Genomic DNA, 19476 nt, shown 5'->3' on the forward strand with positions numbered 1-19476 from the left:
CACAGCGTCATCCCAAGAGAGTCAGGGAGACCAAAGGGCACTGCCTCTGGCGTGGTGGCTCCCTCAGCTCCTGGTGTGCAAGAATGCACAGAGAAGAGGCGTGCCTTGGCTCAAAAGGAGGGAGCGTGTTACACCGGCATCGCAGTTTTCTCCAGAGAGAGGCTCGGAAAGGGCTCGTTTAGCATTAGGGAGATTTCTTCAGTTTACCACAGCAAGAGCAGCCAGTGCTCTCAAAGTTAAGAATTTAACCAGAATCACTGAGAACTTATGACGCTACATTATTAATAAGCCCAATGAAGCAATATTGAAATGAAATCCTCAGTGTCAGACTTGGCTTAAGGAATGAGCTGAGTGGGAAGGGTCGGAACAAGCGGTGTCTGAGCTAAGAGACGTCCTCTTCCGGGGACGGGAAGGCCGCGGGCCTCGGAACCGGCCTCCGGGGCAGTTCTGCCCGAGAAGCAGCTGGGGAGGTGCACGGGGCTCAGGGTGGCACGGCGAGGCGCGGGGACGGCCGCGGAGATCCCCGGAGAGAGGCCAGAGCCTGAGACCCAGCACGCTCGGGCCACGCGGGGCCCGGAGAAGGAACAACAACCCGCCCCAGAACCGAGGCCTCGGCGGCCCGGGACGGCGGAACCACCCAGAGAAGCACGACGCTGAGCCGCTCTGCTCTTGGGTGGGAAGCAAAGAGCGTCTGCGCTGCTCCCCGGGGCCTCATGCATCTGCGTCGGGAGCAGGACACTCCCGGGGACGTGGGCGCGGCTCAGGGAAGGCCCCCGCGAGCACCGTCCAGCCGTCTCCGGGGTCACGATGCACACCCGCTCTGCGTTCTCATCCGGGAAAGGGGGACACTGACAGCCCCGCCCTCATCTAAGGTGCTGGGAGGGCTGAAGGATCCGTGCCCGCCGGGCCGGGCCTCGCCCCCAGCCAACGTGACCCTCGCAGGATCAGCACGACGGCCGTCCCGAGCCAGGCCGGCTGCAGGTGACAGTGCCGCAGGGACGCACGACACCGTGAGGCAGGTGTTTCGGGGGCGCAGGGTCTAGCGGAAATGCGCAATGATTCTACAAAGCGCCCCGCGGCAGGACAGGGCCGCTTCTGCGTGACCGGAAGAGGGCGGGGACAGGAAAGGGCTGTCCGCACCCTCCGCTGTTGCTTGATAGAACTCAGAAGACTCGCGGCCTAAATTCCCATCGACAGTTAAACTGCATCAAGTTAGGGCGACGCCGTGTGTGGTTTTAGCCAGGGACAGCGCATGCCAAGGGGCTTGGCCTCTGGTGCGCACACGGGAACCTGGATTCGGGGCTCTGCAGGCAGTCACAGGCTTTCAGGTAGGTACCGGAGACCGAAGTCCAGGGCAGAGTCAAAGCCACGTTTGGGAAGCGGGACACACCACCAAAGTCTGCCCTGACTGCTTCTGTGAAGCGTGGGCGCGCTGCGGGCTGAGCCTGCCCTCCAACCAAAGCCTGCAAATGACACACACGAGAGCAAAGGAAGCTCCCGAGGCTGAAATATCAACAGGCAGAGGCAGCTTGTCCGTGCCATCGCTGCCTGGGACATCTGTTTATCTTGTTGGTGTTTAATTTAACACAAGATGCTACATCAGGAAGGCTGATGAAAATGTCAGCTCAACGGGGACAGAGGAAATGTTTCATTTTATCAGAAAACTGATTCTGCATACATGTTCTCCTGTAGAACTAATTTGGCCAGATTAGTTCTATGTAGTTTGGGAAGGAGAAGTACAGGTGGGTCCCGACACTTGTTCAGGCTGACAATGCCCATCAAATAAGACTTCCAAAAAGCAGGAATTATCTTAGAAAATTCGAAGGTATCATGTGCTTACTTTCTACTTAGAGGACATGGTATGCAAAGGACATGCTGAATCAAAATAATTTTTAGCAAGTTGTTTCATTGCTTTTTACCTTAATAAATAGATAATTTTCTAGTAAAAGGATTTTCTGGGAATTGCTAAGAAATTCAGTTTCTTTAATAGAGTAGAAGTCACTGAAAAAATCATGGTCTTATTCAAAATATAAAAGTTTAATGCATTCGACTGTGCATGCCTTTCATTCTCATTTCAGCAGTGAAGGCTGCCTGTGCCTGGGCAATTGTCAAAATTAAGCATTAAGGAGAGCATATGTGGAATTGTGTGGTCTGGCATCCTGACAGCAAATGTCAAAGTTCCCTTAAGGAGAGAACGCATTTTAATCTTCAGAGTAAGCGCCCTTCAGATGCCCTATCATACATTCTTGAAATAGTGAAATATATTCCTTTCTCATCATCTGAGAAATAAACAGAGGGAGGAGGGTACAAGCTGATAAGGACCTGCCTTGGGCCCCCTGTGCCGGGAATGCGGAGCCCAGAAGGTTCCCAAACCTGCTTCAGGCTGGGACACGCTGAGCAGGAGGTGCCCCTCCCATCACCGAGCAGGCAGCCCATCACCTCCATCCGTCCAGCACGGTCGCTCCGGCCTCGTGAGTGGCGCAGCCATGCGGTGAGGACACGCGGGCTAGTTTCATGCAACACCAAAAGACGGACGAGAAGCCGCAGGACCTCAGCGCCTGCCCCGTGCTTTGGCAGTGCTGTTTCTCACGTGGGGTGTTTCGATGGTGACAGGCATCTTCCACCCACACTTGGTGCTGCTCGCCTCCCCGGGGAGCACGCACAGAGCAGCCATTCACAGAGGCCCCCACGAACCCCGAGGCCAGGGCTCAGGGGCTCCAGGTGGCGGGTGGGGGCTTCTGATACGAACTTGAGGGATTCACGGTTCAACAAAGTTCAGTGGGTCCCTCGGCCAGGACTTTTAGACACGTCGCCATTGTGTGTTTTGTGTGTGTGCACTGTGGGTGTTGTGTGTTTGTGTTGTGTGAGTGTGTGCGTGTTGTATGTGCTGTAGTGAAGAAGTGGTGCTTTTCGGGGTATAAACGGAGTATGTAATTAATTGGAAAATCCTATTTAACTTTTCTTAAGCTATATTTTTATTGTCTGCATTTTTAAAAAAATCAGTGTACTTTCGGACCAGATAACAGTTCCTTTGAACATAACTATTTCTTGTCACATATAATTTTAGTTTAAGCTTATACAAAGGAACTTCTATTAAATAAATAAAATTTCCTATCAAGTTTGCAATCAATTTGAAATGTTCAGCTAGAAACTGAACACATTAGGCCTGGACACTAAAACTACAATGAAATGCAGCTTTTTAGGCAACATTCAAAGAAAAATTAAACCGCTAATGAAAGAGTAACAACATATTTCAAATATTGATGCTATGTACAAAATGAATCGTAAAAGCATTGTAATACGAATGCAGGCCATCAATGGAGTGTGTTTATCCACTTCACCATAACTCAAATGTTGATGTTGCAGAATAATTTCTAAAGCTCTAGTCATTTTCGAATTGACTGCCAGCATTTAAGTCTTAGATAAATCTAATATTGTATTCAATGTCTTTTCCTCTCTTGTCACTTTTTCGTTCACTGGAACTTATAATTTTCTTTTCAGCCGTTCTCACTCATCTAGCATTACCTGAGCAAATATGGCACACATAAAACCAAACGATGACAACCTTGCTTTACTACAGAAACTCACTCAGTGGCTGTTTAACATCAATCAGCATACGCAGCTGCTCCAAACCTGGTGCTCCAACAAGGCCCAAAAGCCCATTTCTAATCTTTCAAACACCGACAGAAATTATGTTAAGTCTGATACCAAATGTCTTTGCTTTTAGCCAACTTACACAAATTATAATTATTCTGTGAATAATAATTATTTCAAGCTAATCAGAAGCTCTGTGTAGTTTTTAATTTAAAAAAGATGGAAAAATGAATTACTTGAATTCAATTAATAAGATAGACAAAAATCTTCAAAACATGGGGGATGTTTTTCAAAATTTTTTTAGAAAAAAACAAAATGTTTTGAATTATGGGATTAGAAATGTCCAACCTCACTAACAATTAAAAACATTTATTGAGAATTTTCTATGGGTCCGAAATGTCACTAAGTGATTCACAGCCATCATTCCGCTCAGTCCTCATCACCCTGAAATAAGTCCTGTTTTATTCCTGTTTTACAGCTAACAGACTCAGGGAGGCTGAGTAATTTGCCAGGTGTGTATGGCTAACAAGCAGCAGAGCTAGGACTTAAACCCATCCTCTTATACACTTCCCTGACAAGGAAACTGTATTAATTTTCTGTTTCTGTGTAATAAATTCCACCAACGGAGTGGCTGAAAACAATACCCACGTATTATCTTCCAGTTTCTAGGAGCTTCCAGTCCAGGCTTAGCTGGACCCTCTGCTCAGGGTCTCACAAGGCTTAATCTCGGGGTCGGCCAGGCTGTGCTCCTCCTTGGAGCCCGCGGATTCGGCCAGGCTGTGCTCCTCCTTGGAGCCCGGAGAGTTGGCCAGGCTGTGCTCCTCCTTGTAGCCTGGAGAGTTGGCCAGGCTGTGCTCCTCCTTGGAGCCCAGAGATTTGGCCAGGCTGTGCTCCTCCTTGAAGCACCGGGAGTCGGCCAGGCTGTGCTCCTCCTTGAAGCACCGGGAGTCGGCCAGGCTGTGCTCCTCCTTGGAGCCCCAGGAGTCGGCCAGGCTGTGCTCTTCCTTGAAGCACGGGGAGTCGGCCAGGCTGTGCTCCTCCTTGGAGCCCAGAGAGCTGGCCAGGCTGTGCTCCTCCTTGGAGCCCGGGGATTCAGCCAGGTGTGCTCCTCCTTGGAGCTCCTCCTTGGGGCTCAGGGCCTCTTCCACACCCATATGTTGTTAGGATTCAGTCCCTTGCAGTGCCACACGGAGGCCCCCCTTGCCTGCTGGCTCCAAGCCAGGGGCCACGTCTAGCGCCTGGAGGCCACTCTCAGTTCCTTGCATGCGGCCCTTTCACAGGCCCTCTCGAAGCACGGCAGCTTTCTTCTTCACAGCCAGAAAAGAAAATTTCTCTCTCCAGGCTACCGCGGTGGAGCCTTATACAACGAACTGTGACCATAGGAGCGCCTCTTCCATATTCCCTTGGAGCCAGCAGGCAACGGGGGCCTCCGTGTGACACTGCGAGGGACTGAATCTTAACAATACGTGGGTGTGCCCTGGTCCCAAGGAGGAGCACAGCCTGGCCGACTCCCCGTGCTCCAAGGAGGAGCACAGCCTGGCCGAATCTCCCAGCTCTAAGACTTGATTCCCAGTCTCTGCCAGCACTCAAGGTGGGGGTCCGTACAAGGCCATGACTCACTGGGGGTGACGCCACAGGTGACAACGCTCTGTTCCTGACAAACGGTTTTACTTGTTCAGCTGATGACTGTACTTCTGCAGTGGACGGCAGCGCTGCATGGGAGATGACGCGCTCACGTGACGCGTCTAGCAGGATAGAAAGGGAGCAGTAGGTTCTAGGAGACAACGTGAGCCCCCAAATTCTGTAAGTCTGAGGACGTTTGTGCCTGCAGTAAATCTATGATTTCGTTGTTGAATAATCTGAGATCAATATTAGATAAATTTCCAGTAAGTGAAGACTATTATTTAGCACTCAACACCAAAGACCAATTTTCCAGGGACCAATTCCTCTGTTAGTGGACTTGGTTTAAAACAAGTAATGACCATTTTAAACACTGAGTTTCCTTAACCAGCAATCAAATAAATCAGCTCTGAGCTACCATTTGGTAACTGTTAAGCAGAGTCCCCATCCACCCACCCACTCCCCAAAAAAGATTTTCATGAAAACTCCCAGAACTGGTGAATTTTACTCAGTTGCATGCAGGCAGAACTGACGGTGGAACTGTCCTTCTGTAAACAGTATCGCATGAGTCTTGCCAGTCGAGTCCGTCAGAGCTGCAGGGCTCACACGTGTCCCATCGCTAACAAGGATCAGCGTTCCTGTCCGAGAACCGCGGGAAAGGCATCAGCCCCGGGGCTCCGTCTGTTGGGTCCGCGACGCACAGCCAGCTTCCTGAACAACCAAGCCATTTGCTCACTGTCGCTCCAGACAAAACCGAAGACCTAGACAGAGCAACTGGCCTTCTCTTCAATCACTTCGTCTTCTATTCTTTCAAACAGAGGCTCCCACTGGGTCATTTAGCACTGGCTGGTGTGGAGGGCTTCAGTGGGGACCGTCCCCCCCAACACAGCAGCCCAGACAGAGCTGCCTCCAGCCTCTGAACCTGCCCGAGATCCAGCAGGCAGTAGCGGGCAATGGAAGTCTCCACTCCCTAAGAGAACTTGAACTAATTAACGACATGACAACGGTGGCAGAAAACACTGGGGCCCACTTTCCCTAAGGGATGGCTATTTCAGTTGAAGGTTCTGTAAAATGCCCAGCTGTCTCCCTCAGCCTAGGCAATTCACAAAAGGTAACTATATCTAACACTATAAAATAATCACATTCTTTGACTCTGAAAGTCTTTGACTCTTGGCAATTTACTGTAGAGAGAAAAGAACAACATGAGAGAAAAATGATACTTTTGAAGATACCTGTGGCGTCATTTCCTTTAGGCCCAAATCAGAAACCATCTAAATGTTTGACAATATGGTGCCAGTGAAATAAGTTAAGATTTTCTAACATTAGCTAATGAATATTAAACCATGAAGCTATGAAAACAACTTGGAGGAAACGTATTAAACATTTACTGTTAAATGTTAAATGTATTAAACATTTCTCATTTAAAACACTTAAATGAGAAAAAATGTTGTACGATTATGTGTATATTATAATTAGAACTCAGTAGAAACACAGAGATACAGAGTTGAGAGTCACCGACTGACAGTTTCTGAAGTCATGGGGCTGTGTAGCATGAGAAGAGGAGAGAACCAAGGACAAACCTTTCAGAAATATAATTAATTAAGGGATAGTCAGAAAAAGAACAACCCTTAAAGAAAACAGAGGGAAAAACTGCACTGAGACTTGAAACTTAAACTCCAGCTAATGATTAAAAATTTCACTAACAGAGAGGGAGATATAAATAGACAGAGAAAATGAGATAGAGGAGGTAGAAGAGAGAGACAGAGACAGAGACAGAGACAGACCCCGCAGGAGAAGCAGGAGGGGTTAAGGGATTACTGGCAGAGAGATGTCCTGTGCACTAAGAGGGAGAGAATGTATTTCAAGAAGACAAGCGTAGTCAAAACAGCACTGAATTTTACATAGAAGAGTAATTAAAATGAGAAACTGTGTCCTGTATGTTACCACAATAAATATTTTTTTTAAAAATCAAAGAGTTGATTTCAGCAATAAGATGTTCTGTGTTTTGTTTTGCCTCATTTGTGTGTGTGTGTGTGTGTGTGTGTGGCCTTGGTCTGATGGTTAATTTCATGTGTCAACTTATCTAGGTTACGGTGATGGGTTTTTGGTCAAGCAAGCACTGGCCTCTTACTGCGATGGTATCTTTTGTGGATCTAAATCATTAATCAGTTGATTGTACTATGGCCGACACATCTACAATCAACACAGGAGGCGGCCTTCAGCCATGAGAGACGTTTCATCCAGTTTGGTGAAGGCCTTAAAGGGAGAACCGACGATTTCAACAATCAGAAGATTTCTCTCTCTGGTTCCGCCAACCCGCTTCTCCTGGGTCAGTCGCTGGCACCTTCACTGGCACCCGCAACCTGCAGGCTTCCTGTAGGATCGGACTTGACCATCTCCATGTGAACCAGTCCCTATAGTAAATCTCACATTATTTAGACACACGTATCTGTATAGACACATAGGTATGTACATACATACACGCACACCCATCTATATGTCGGTGCGCTGCTGGTCCTGCTTCTCTGGAGAACCCCGTCCTCTTGGCTAGGGTAGAGGTCAGATTGCAATGAGCTGAAATGTAGGTGAGCGGGGAAGGAGGGGGGAAGGTGGTACAAACAACTCTTTCAAGCAATTTCACTGCAAAGGCAGGATAAAGATTTGGTGGCCAGTGGAGGGTGTCCAGAGAGCAAGAGGAGATATGAGGAGAAATAACTGACAGTGTTTTGACGTTTGATAACAGAGACCCGTGTTCCAAGACACCAGAAAGAGGGCGCAGAACTGAAGAAGGCACGAGTGTCTTGAGAAGGTCGCCGAGGGATCCGGCCCTAGGTGGGAGGAACTAGCTGTGTTAGTTAGAAGAAACTAGCTAGAAGAAACACCTGCCACATCAAGACAGGAGGGAAGGGAGAAGGGGTGAATGTGGACAGAGGTAAATTTGCAGGCGAGCTGTCAGAAAGACGAGGAAGCGCCTGTTCGATGACGCCTTTCTCTTCAAAGGGGAGACGTGAGATTTGCTTAGATGCTAGGAGAAGGAGAAACAAGAGGACAAAGTGTGAAGAGGACAGAGAAAGTTTGAATTGGGCCCTGCAGATAAGAGGAGAGCGAGCCGACGAGCACCCAGAGAAAGTCCAGCAGGCGGCATGGTGGTCCCCGGAGCTGGGGTCAGGAGTGAATGAGCAGTGGCCCATCCCTGCGATCTGTGACCTCTCCTCAGCCGGGAGCAGCCCGGATAAGGCTCAGGAGTGTGTCAGAGCAGGGATTTGGTGCCACTGCTAAATAGACTTTGACTCGACCCTTTGTTTACTTAGCAAAGGAAAACGAGGTCACCCTCTCCTTCCAGCGATCCCAAGTTCCAAATGAGCAGCGCCTGGGTGAGCCGGTCTCCCCGCCCCTGCAGCGTAGACCTGCGCGAGGTGTGGGCGGCAGGCGGGGTTCGCTCCACCTCCAGGAGCATATCCTAAGGAAGCAATCTAAGACGCAAGTGAATAATTACGCATGCAAATTTTCATCACACTGCTATTTAAGTTAGAAAGGAGTCAAGAAAAGATTAGAAAATGGTATTTACGTCTCATTTATTCACTTAAAGAATATTTATTGAGAATTTCCTGTGTCCCAGGTGGTGTTCTAGACCTGGAGGATGCAGGTACTAATCAAGTAAACAAGCAAGTTTATTGTCCACCACACAGAACACGTGACATGGAGAAAGGAAAATGGATAAGAGCGTGAAGAGGGAGAACTGGATAGAGAGACCACTCTTCACAGCAGCGGGTCGGGAGAGCCTTGCAGGTAGTGTGGGGGTTAAACAGAAACCTGGAGCAGAGGGAACGAGGCAGGTGGCTGTGGGGGACAAGTCACGGCAGGCCACAGCCCAGCCCCAAGGGGGGCGGCCGAGCAGGGGAAAGAGGGCAGGGGAGGGCAGGATTTGCTAAGAGGGGGCGACGAGAACAGGTTTCTTGGGGCCACATGTAACACACCTATCAGTCCCTGTGGTGGACAGGTCATCCAGGCGGCTGCACACATCCTTCACTCGGGGAGAAGTTCCGGCTGCAGACAGGACTTGCAAGCTGGCGGTGCCTGCATGCCGCTGAGGTAGGATGCGATGTCAGCCCAGGGAAGCGATGGCAGACGGAGGAGGGAAGAGGCCATGGACTCCGTTCTGGGCTCTCCAGCTTTTAGAGAGCAGACAGGGAAAGAGGCTCCCACAACAGATGTAAAGAGAATGTTTCAAAAAAGGGAATGGTGAGATACTACTCAGCCATTAAAAAGAATGCATTGGAAACCTGATGCTGCAAAATTAGGATGGAGATACTTAGGGATCTAAACTATACAGTGAAATCCTAATTTTGCTTAAATAAACATGTATAGACATAGGGAAAAAGCCTGAGAAGAAGTACAGCAATGGAAACAACTGTCATTTCTGAACTTTTACTGTAAGACATACTTCCTGCTTTTGGGAGACGTCTATCCACTCTGAGTTTAATATATGAGATGCACAAAGGGATGCTTTTTAAAGTCATAAATATCAAAGACTTTTGGATTCAGCATTTTACACGTGACAATGTATAACACTTGCCAAGTCTCTAAAGCATGATAGTAGAAACTGTCAAAATATCATGCCGTTTAGTTTATCGGTTGGCATCAACTTGCTCTCTTTCCCTCTCAAAAAAGGAAGCAGGAAAGAATCAAGATTTTTTCCATTGGATTATAAGAATCTTTTCCCAGAAAAGTACTGTCATTAAAATAGTATCTGATTTTTTCGGTTTATATCAGTAACCATTTCTGTAGAAATGTAGAAGTTGGGTTTCTGTTTTTGAATGTTGGGGTCCCCTATAACCTTAGGTGACGTGGGTGTACATCCTGGTTTTCTCACCTGCAGGAAGATTCATGAACACTCGATGCCCTTGCAGTGCAGCTGTGAGACTGTTAGCCTAAACCAGATATAACGCAGCTAGGACACTATTAGCTACGTTAAATCAGACCTAATGTAGTTGTGAGACAGCTGTCAAGACCGCGGCGACGCCTCTCCTCCAGCCTCCCGCGGCTGTGGCTCCCTCACCTGCCGGCAGCACTCGCAGCAGACGAGACCTACCCAGCTGGTCCGCGGGTGACGTCCCCGCTGCCTCTGCCTCTGGTCCCCAAGGGCCTGGCTCCCGTGCGGCTGGGGAGCGAGTCGGGGGTCCCCAGCGCGGCTGCAGAGGGGCGGGCCAGGTCTAAAGCTGGGGTAGCTGAGCCCCTCACCCGCAGGCCCTGCCTGGACACGTTCTAGCAGCCTCTGCGAACAGCTCTGAATAACAACATTCGTGTGCTGAGAGACCACAGACCACGGAGGGCAGCCTCGACTCCGCGGGCCTCGCATCTCTTCACAGGAATAAGTAGCTCATCACCAAGTCTTTGAGCAAAAACGAAGGGAAAGGGAGAGGAGGGGAGGTTCAAAAACAAACAACAGATGCAGTTATAAAAGCTCCAGACACACCCTTTTCTTGTGAAGTTAATTTCTCTGTTAAAAATGCACACACAGTTCAAGAAACAGCACCACACACAAAGTCTCCACTCCGGGAATCAGGGATTCGGCTGGAGCTGTGTCCCACAGGTTGGAAGCTGACTTCTTTCCCTACCATAGGACAGGACAGTAAGCCGAAGGAGATGGTCCTTTTCCTTCCCTCAGGGGGCTGGCACCTAAGGACACATCCTTTGCACACTTACTAAGGTAAAGAGAGTGGACTGGAAACATGTAACATGTCAGGACTTGCAAACCGGGAAGAGCGGGCCAGCCTGAGACCCACCACTCCTGACTTCTGTGAAAACGGGGCCAGTCCTGTCCCCTCCCAAGGCGGCATAAGGATGGGCGCCGACAGCACGGCTGGTATAAGGATGAGCGCCGACAGCGCGGCTGGTATAAGGATCGGTGCCGACAGCACGGCTGGTATAAGGATCGGTGCCGACAGCACGGCTGGTATAAGGATCGGTGCCGACAGCACGGCTGGTATAAGGATGGATGTCGACAGCACGGCTGGTATAAGGATGGATGCCGACAGCGTGGCTGGTATAAGGGTGGATGCCGACAGCACGGCTGGTATAAGGATGGGCGCCGACAGCACGGCTGGTATAAGGATGGGCGCCGACAGCGCGGCTGGTATAAGAATGGACGGCGACAGCACGGCTGGTATAAGGATGGGCGCCGACAGCGCGGCTGGTATAAGGATGGGCACCGACAGCACGGCTGGTATAAGGATGGGTGCCGACAGCGCGGCTGGTATAAGGATGGGTGCCGACAGCGTGGCTGGTATAAGGATGGACGCCGACAGCGTGGCTGGTATAAGGATGGGCGCCGACAGCGTGGCTGGTATAAGGATGGGCGCCGACAGCGTGGCTGGTATAAGGATGGGCGCCGACAGCGTGGCTGGTATAAGGATGGACTCCGACAGCACGGCTGGTATAAGGATGGGTGCCGACAGCACGGCTGGTATAAGGATGGGCGCCGACAGCACGGCTGGTATAAGGATGGACTCCGACAGCACGGCTGGTATAAGGATGGGCGCCGACAGCACGGCTGGTATAAGGGTGGATGCCGACAGCACGGCTGGTATAAGGGTGGATGCCGACAGCGCGGCTGGTATAAGGGTGGGTGCCGACAGCGTGGCTGGTATAAGGATGGACGCCGACAGCGCGGCTGGTATAAGGATGGGCGCCGACAGCGCGGCTGGTATAAGGATGGGCGCCGACAGCGTGGCTGGTATAAGGATGGACGCCGACAGCGTGGCTAGCTCTCTTGGCTGACAGCATGGCTGGGCCTCCGGGCTAACATTTATCGTCCTCCTACTTTATGTCAGCAGTCAGGTTTTCAACTATCCCGTTGACATGCTCCCCAAGACCCGTGTCCCCTCTCACAACAGCTGCTCACACTTTCCTCCCTGCAGCTCACAGGCTCCAACCTCAGTTTCTGCATCTCCAGTTCTGTGAATTAATGCCAAAATACCGCTGCTTCCCTCGTGATATCTTTCCTCATCAGTCCTACTTATTCCTCTCTCTCAGTCAATTCTTGCCCTCCCCACCTCCCAGCTAATTGCATTTTCCAGCACTTGGGAATTATGAATCAATCTGTAATGCTTCTTCCTGGAATTCAGCCCCAAGGGTCCTGCTTACATGTGAAATAAGCTTAGCTATTGTGCAAATTGGTTCTGTGGCCAGTCTCCTAATGCAGTCTTACAGGAAGCCAGGGGTGGGACGGGAGAAAAGGTCAGCACGACAGCCCTGTGCAGAGTTGAGGGGACGAGGAAGGTATGATCCAGGAGATAAAACTTCAGACCCGAAATTGGGAAACCCCACTGTGGTCCTGCCCCCACCCTCACTTATGGGACCAGGGGAAATGCACACACTGCTTACGGCCTTCAATGTCTTCACCAGGTCGGGAGGTTGGGAGCAGACAGACATGGCAACAGCTGGCACTGGTGCCTCCGCCCACTCACCCCCCAGGCCATGCTAACGTCGCTGGTGAAGCAGGGCGGCCTTCCCTTCTGAACCTGCACCAGACACCGTGCTCCAGGGAGCCGCCAGCAATCAAGCAGGACTGGGAAAGGAGATGAAACCTCTTTGCCATCCCTGAGCTACAATCTAAAACTTCCTTCACTGTCTGTGCATTCTCAGCTTCGCTGACATGGATTTCCTTGAAGCTTGTTTGCCAAACGTTGCACATCACCAAGAAAGTGGGGCATCCCGACCTCCAAAACATCAACCCCACACACCTGCAGCCTGCCGCCGGGCAACTCCAGCCGACGTAGGGACCCATCCTGACTGTGCCCAGCCCCTGTGTGCAGCTCTGCTGCAGCCTGTGTCCATGCAAAGAGGGTGGCCCTTTAAGGTCCAGCTCTGACTTTTTGTTTGAATTTCCAAAGAACATATCTCATGAGCCTAGTTTCACTGTGGATAATCAGACTAATTCCAAAGATTCTGCTGTGCCAAGTCTTGCCTTATTTGCTAGTTCCAATGTCAGCTTTGGCCTTGTGCCCTGCCTGTGAAGTCCTGGCCTTCTCCACTTTGGATTCCACGGCTGTGACCTTGACTCAACTCTGTATTTGGCTCCAGCCATCTTGGGCTTATTGACAGCGCTTTCCTCTTCCAGCCGGGACGCTGGCAGCCCCAGAGCTGCTCTCAGTTGCCCCAGCTGCCCTAGGCCACCGATCTCAAATGCAGGTTCTAAACTGAGACTCCCCAGATGCATCTGAAGTCTCAGCACTTTCTCTGCCAGCCTACGAGCTGCACTCGGCTTTAGACACCGCAGATGTAATAATTCTCCTGGTCACGCCACCGCCAGGGAACAGTCTTGCCCTGCTGCTCACAGCTTCCAATAGCTTCAGCAGCTCCCTTTCCTTATCTAAGGTCCTCTGCTTGGCTTCTAAGGCCCATTTTAACCCAGCCCCACCCCCACTCCCCAGCACCTCCCTCCCCTCCAGCCACACCAGTGCCATCAGCCCCAAACCTCCTCCTACCTCTGGGCTGCGAGACATTCTGTTCCCTTTGTCAGGGACTTCCTCTCCTCTTAGGCCTAATTCTTCACAGTCCAGCCTATTCCGTCTCCTCCATGAAGCTTCCAGGCCTCAGTTTGTATCTAACGTTTCACATCTGCACCAGGAAATTCAACAATCCATTACGTAGCACCACGTGGTGTCACAGGTGCTTCTTGTGTTGTCTTAATTTCCCACCCAGAGGGAAAGCTCCTGGATGAGAACCTGTGTTTCTCTGGTGATGTCACAGCAAACCCACAAACATTTCTGGGTGCCTACTCTATGAGAACAATGCTTGTTCAACCCTTGCTAGCCCATATCTCTGGGCCCTGAAATAGTCCACTTAGATGTATCAAATTCTTTCCCATCTGTGCCCAATCTCGACCATAATGGATTCCTCTCAGGAAAATAGAGAAAAGGCTAGTTATGCCATAGTCCAATGAAGTATTTGCTACTAGGCTTCAGCAATGGTCTTCAAAATTTTAAACATAAAGAGTTCATCCGGAGAATTTTCTAGAACAGATTTCCCAACTGCCCTGTCAGAGTTTCTGATTCAATATGTGTGAAGCGGGACCTGGAATGTGTGTTCTAACAAGTGGTCTAGGTAATTCTGAACTAGGCAGCTCATCAGTCCCGCTATGAGAGAACCTGGGCTATGGGAGACTCATATACCAGGGTTCACCCCCAGGGGTGCAGGGGGGACACAGGCGGAGCAACGGCCACCACCCCCAAAAGTCTGTCCCAGTGGCCTCACAGCTGAGATTTTCCTTAGCCTCTTCCTTGGTTACAGCCCAACTCTGGTTACCAAATCTCCGACACTTGCAGCCAATAGACCATTTGGCCTTTGAAGATCATTTTTATCTGCAGTTGTCTGTCTCCCAAAGGCTTCTATCAGCCTGCCTGCATTGGAGGAAACTAACCAACCCTCTGGTGCTCTCACGGGACCAGCTGCAGTCTCAGCTTACATGCCATTTCAACTTCTGCTATAAGTCAGGATGGAATTATGAATAAGTTGTAGGAGGCTTGTCACATCTTGTTTCAGCCTTCCTTCAGTTCGTAGTTTTCCTTGTTCAGCCTTTCAATGACTTATATTCTGTTTACTATAAAAGCTTCAATTGAAATACCACTGACGCAGCGTCACACAGAACTTGGCTTCTCATGACTGACAGCGCAGTAAAGCTCTCAAACGTGCAGCCCCACGCGTCCACAGTATGGAAACAGAGACGCTTGCACGCAGGCGGGAGAGCACATGACGGCGTCTTGGCCCCTAGACCGAGTGGTTCTCTGTGTGCCTCAGGGTGCTGCAGACAAGGGCACAGGGTTTTCCACAAGAACTTCTGCAGCCTTATTAATCCCTATCTTGTGTACGCTACAGGGTTTCCATGTGCAAACAACTGTTAATGAGATAAAAGTCAAAATTTAAAAAAAAAAACTCTTGTCCAATGCAGAAACCAAAGACCCCGGGCCCAAGGGGAGAGAACCCTGTATAGGCCATCCGTTCAGCCCCTTCAGAGTCTCCACCTCGGGAAGGGCTCAAATCAAATGAGAACTATTCTCTGGAGACTTGCCCCGAAATGGGGAATGGTCCCTCGGGCTCCCCAGGAGCGAGGGCTGCCACCAAGGAGCTCCGTTGCGCCCTCCGAGACTGCAGATGGGTTCAAGGCTGTCGAAGAATGATAAGACAACCCACGTTCTCCCCTGGAACTTGACGCCCCCCTGGGCTACAATTAGCATGTGTGACGTGTTTGTTAAAAAAATGGGTCTCCTTTTCTCACAGGTGTGCAGGGTTCTGCGCTGGAGGCCGAGTCCCAGGGCGCGGAAGAGGGAATGGGGGTGAGGGCGCCCGTCTAATGGGAGAAAGGAAACGCACCCAGCCCGTTCTGCACCTGCACTTTGTCTCCAGCCACGCTGGGCTCGCCGAGGCAAGGATGCTGCATCCAGGGGCCTGGTGTGGGCTGAATTCTCTTTCCTCTCACTCCACGTCTTAGCAGCGTCATCTTCCTGACAACTGAATCCATTAAACCTCACGAAGCCTCCTTTAGATCTCAGGTCCCCTTTGAAATGACAGCCACCAGCTGTACACACCACAACACATGAGTTCTCAACACCACCCGGAGGTCAGAGACGGTCAGAGACATCCGAGGGGGCGAACCCTGCAGGAAGGAGCTGCTCTGTGGGCCTCGATGGACCCACAGAACCATCTAGAACCTCCTAAGGCAGGGGGGGTGGGGAGGCCAGGGAAGAGCCAGGACCCAGAGTGGCCACCACTTCCTCGCCTGTGCCTCTGGGCAGTTCACCAGCTGCTCTGTGCTTTCGTCCCTCCCCTGGGAAGCGGGGTCATGAATGAACGACCTCAGGGGACTGTTGTGAGGATTAAGTGAATCTGTTTATTTAAAACTACTCAATAAATGCATAGTAAGTGCTCAATAAATGTGGATTGTTGACTTTGCCTAGAGAAGATGGTCCTGAATTCAGCCCTCTGACGGGCAGCTCCTGAAGACGCCCGAAGGTTTCCCAGGCTGGCACCACCGTGGCGGCATGGGCACCGGTGCGATCGGGACCCTCACAAAACGTGCTTCCCTCGCGTTCAACACTTAGATCACGTAAGGGAAACGCCCAGCATGCTACGTGTCGCGGTCTCTGCCTTGGACAACGTGAGGAGAAAGAGGGGAAAGTCTTTCCCTGTTCTTATTCAGTTCTAGATTCGTGAAAGAATAAGACTTACACTGAATTTCATGAACGTACACTTGAGTTCTCACCTGGCAGAATTAACCTGCCGGAGTTACAATAAAAGTTCATGATAATTAAGTACTTACTCCCTTAATTGTATACTTTATATTTGTTATCTCTTTTTTCACAACCATCCAGTGAAACGACTCATTACCAGCTCTCTTTCAAAGGGGGAAGTGAGGCACAGAGAGGTGGTTTGCCCGAGGTCAGACACTGGCTACGACTTGGGCCTAGAAAGTCCGCCTGCAGCACCCGCCCTGCAATGCCGTATCCCCTTAACCAGCTCTCTCTCCTGACTCACCCAAGTCCAGTAAACTTCATTTCTTTTGACATTTGCTAAGACCAAATGGATGATGGGAAATATTGGTGAGCTCTCGTTTTAACAAAGCTGCATCTAGCAGTTAACCGTTTTACACGTCCCTGTACTAGTATTGGGGGAGGAGGAGGAGGCCCGAGGCTCATATTGCTGAGTGATGGCCACTTTCCCTGAGGGCCGGGGAAGCAAGGGAAAGGGGATGTGAGAAAAAAAGAAGAAAAAATAAATATAAGGAAGGAGAAAGATATCTGGGGGCACAGAGAAGGAGTCTGGGGGGACCCCGTAGGAAGGGCCAAGCGTCTTCTCTGCGCTCCTCGTCAGCTGAGGAAACTGAAGCTCAGAGACGTGAAGCAGTGAGTCCTGCTTGCTCAGCAGGTCAGCAGGGGTCAGCAGGGGGGTAAAAGTCTGGCATCTAAATCTGAAACCTGCACTCTCCGCCTGCACCCCCCACCCCCTAAGCCAGAGACGGTGTTGGCCGCCATCTCCTGTAAAGCCTGAGTGCTGTACTAGGAAACTCGAGCTTTATCCTCGAGTAGATGGAAATTCCTACCACGTCCCTCTGCTCTATACCTAAGAGCATCAACCAGGAATTTCTGGGCAAGAGGAAAACCCCACTGGCCTCCCTCTCTCTGCACATACATACATACATGCCCCAGGGGTGTCCAATGAGCCATTCTGCCATTTCTTTCATTCTTTCATGCGAACCCAGCAGCTGGCTTAGCTGCACCTGCAGCCCCTGCTGTGTCACACACGGTAAAAGGATCAAAGGCTGGAACATGACTTCAAACTATAATTTAAGGTAATTAAGATTTTTTAACCTAAATTATATTTCAACATTTCAAAAGACCTGTCAAGATTCTATCTATCAAAACTGTATCAAGCAAACAAAAAAGAGATAATTATATTTTCAGACACATGCAGTCATTATTCCATTTAGTTTCTCATAAAATGTCTTGTCTCCTTCATATTCTCATTTTCAAATGCTCTTTTCCTTCCCCACGCACCCCTGGATTCTCAGGCTGCGCACTCTCAAACAAGTCAAAAACGTGCCACAGAAGTCTTAGCTAAGTAGGAAAGCGTTTTCTCGGAAGCGGCGATTGTAGTTAGAGCTGCCTCTAACAGGAACACCTCCTAAGTGGGGGTCACCCCGCCTCACGAATACTCTAATCGGAATGGGGAAAAGGTGTCTGGAGCAAATTAAACCCCCCCAAATCAAAGAGAACACTGAAATGCCAATAACCTTCCCCCTAAGAGCTGGGTTTTCTGAGGTCCGAGGGGAAGGGCGCTGGCCGCCCTGGCCGTTGCGGGAGGTCTCCTCGCCCCATGCCCCGACTCCCCACGTGGCTCAGGGAAAGGCCGAGAAGCTGGGCTCCAGCCCATCAGCGCAGGACTGACCCCGTGATCGGTTCAGAGAGCAGGGCCTGGCCCCATCGGAGGGAAGCCCACAGAGTGAACTATGCTCCTGCGGACGTGTGGTGAGCAGAGGCTGGACCGAGAACTAGTGCAGATATTTTGCTATCAGTGAGGGAAGCCTGAAAACAAAGCCAGCACTCCGAGGGGGGCAAAGCCTCGAGCGTCAGAGAAATGGATTAACGTGTGAGTGAAGGCTGACAAACAGCCAGTTTGAGGTGGGTTTCTTTCGTTTGCAACCCAAAGCATCCTAACTCATCCCAGTAACGCGAAGCATTTAGTACCATGCTCTTAGCTTTGCAGGGTCGCAGCTCTGAAAATGTGAGGTAGACCTTGCTCCTTCTCCCAGAAAAACGCACACCTGAAGAAGTCCACGTTGAATTCTGGGGTGATCAAGGCATCAACTTCTAGATTGGGAGCCCCTGGCATGTCGGTTAGGAGCGTAGGCTTCCGGTAGGACACGCCTGGGTGCAGATCCTGGCTCGCCGCGTCAGTCACCCCACCCTTCCGAGCCTCATCTTATTTCTGTACGAAAGGAGGAGAGCACCCATAGGAATACGACAGAGATGTGAAATCACGGCTGCCTGGAGATTAGCACGCCGCCTTCCATGCAGCCACCCACCGAGGGCCGCACCAGGGCCCCAGACTGGTCCTTACGTGACTCCAGGAAGATAAACCCCACGTCAGGGTCAGAGCACGCACAGAAGTCCAGCCTCGCCTGAGCTGAAGCCATGAGCCATTGAACAAGGATGGGTGCTAAGTTTTGGGAAAAGCTCCAAAGAGAACAGGACTTTGTCAAGACACAACTTCCTCATCTGGAAAGTACCTGGCCAGTTATTAGAATATTGAGGGATCAAAGGAGATACAAAGGATTCGCTCACCCATCCCTGCAGGACGGGAAGGTTCTGTCAATTGTGGAGTTTCCTAAAGGCAAGGAAGGTAAAAAGGGGACAGAAAGGCCTGCGGTTCACATCTCCTTCAGATTTGGGCAGCCTTAGGAGAAGAAAAGCCAACAGTATCCCACCCCAGCCCAGCAGAAGTGACTCATCGGGCTCTCCTTTAGGGAGAGACACCAGCGTTTCTCGGAAAAGGGGAACTCCTGCGCTGCACAGCCAGTGGCCGTCCTGTGACCCACGTCCCTCCTGCGGCTCCATCCCTTCCCGTCACCTCCAGCATCTGCAGGTCCCACTCCAGGAGCTCCCAGATGCTGACATTCCAGAAAAGCCATGAAACTCCTGGAATGTGCCTCTTGACCTATGACCCGGACGTGTCACCAGGACTGGAAATCCCGGGTGGAGCCAG

The 19476-nt window shown here is 50.7% G+C and overlaps 1 long non-coding RNA gene across 1 annotated transcript; it reads left to right on the top strand.

The window, feature by feature from the left end:
• The first annotated feature begins 1076 nt into the window (after positions 1-1076).
• On the top strand, positions 1077-19055 carry LOC143655541 (uncharacterized). The gene is made up of 3 exons (XR_013162149.1): positions 1077-1328; positions 8834-9003; positions 16173-19055. It is a non-coding gene; the product is annotated as an uncharacterized LOC143655541 (long non-coding RNA).
• The last annotated feature ends 421 nt before the right edge of the window (positions 19056-19476 follow it).

Source organism: Tamandua tetradactyla, chromosome 14 (genome assembly GCF_023851605.1).
Source record: "Tamandua tetradactyla isolate mTamTet1 chromosome 14, mTamTet1.pri, whole genome shotgun sequence".
In the NCBI taxonomy this organism is placed as follows: Eukaryota; Metazoa; Chordata; class Mammalia; order Pilosa; family Myrmecophagidae; genus Tamandua; species Tamandua tetradactyla.